This window comes from Geospiza fortis, unplaced genomic scaffold (genome assembly GCF_000277835.1).
Source record: "Geospiza fortis unplaced genomic scaffold, GeoFor_1.0 scaffold44, whole genome shotgun sequence".
NCBI lineage: Eukaryota > Metazoa > Chordata > Aves > Passeriformes > Thraupidae > Geospiza > Geospiza fortis.
This window is the reverse complement of record NW_005054404.1, coordinates 123,502-123,859: the sequence shown is the minus strand read 5'-3', so window position 1 is coordinate 123,859 and position 358 is coordinate 123,502.

Sequence of the window (358 nt, the reverse complement as noted above, 5' to 3'; positions counted from 1 at the left end):
AAACACAAAACTGAAAGGAGACCAACTAGCATTTTGGTATGGTGGACTTTCAATCCAGTTTGAATGGCATTGCCATCAAAACATCAAAATAAATCAATAGTCAAGTCAGATTCCTAGAATCTGAGCCCATAATAAAAAGTTTTGTCATGTTCAAAAAAAGTGGAAATTTGGTATATGACATTGAGAAGAAATCCCCAGAAACAATACATTAAGATACTCAGAAATTCTTCTATGGAAAGCTAAAATCAGTCTAATAGCACTGTGTCTTTTCTCATCCTGAGTCCTGAGAAAGGCTCCTAAATGAGCTGTTGCTGCCTGTATTCTACAGTGGCCAAAAGAAACTCTCATTTGAGGTGAA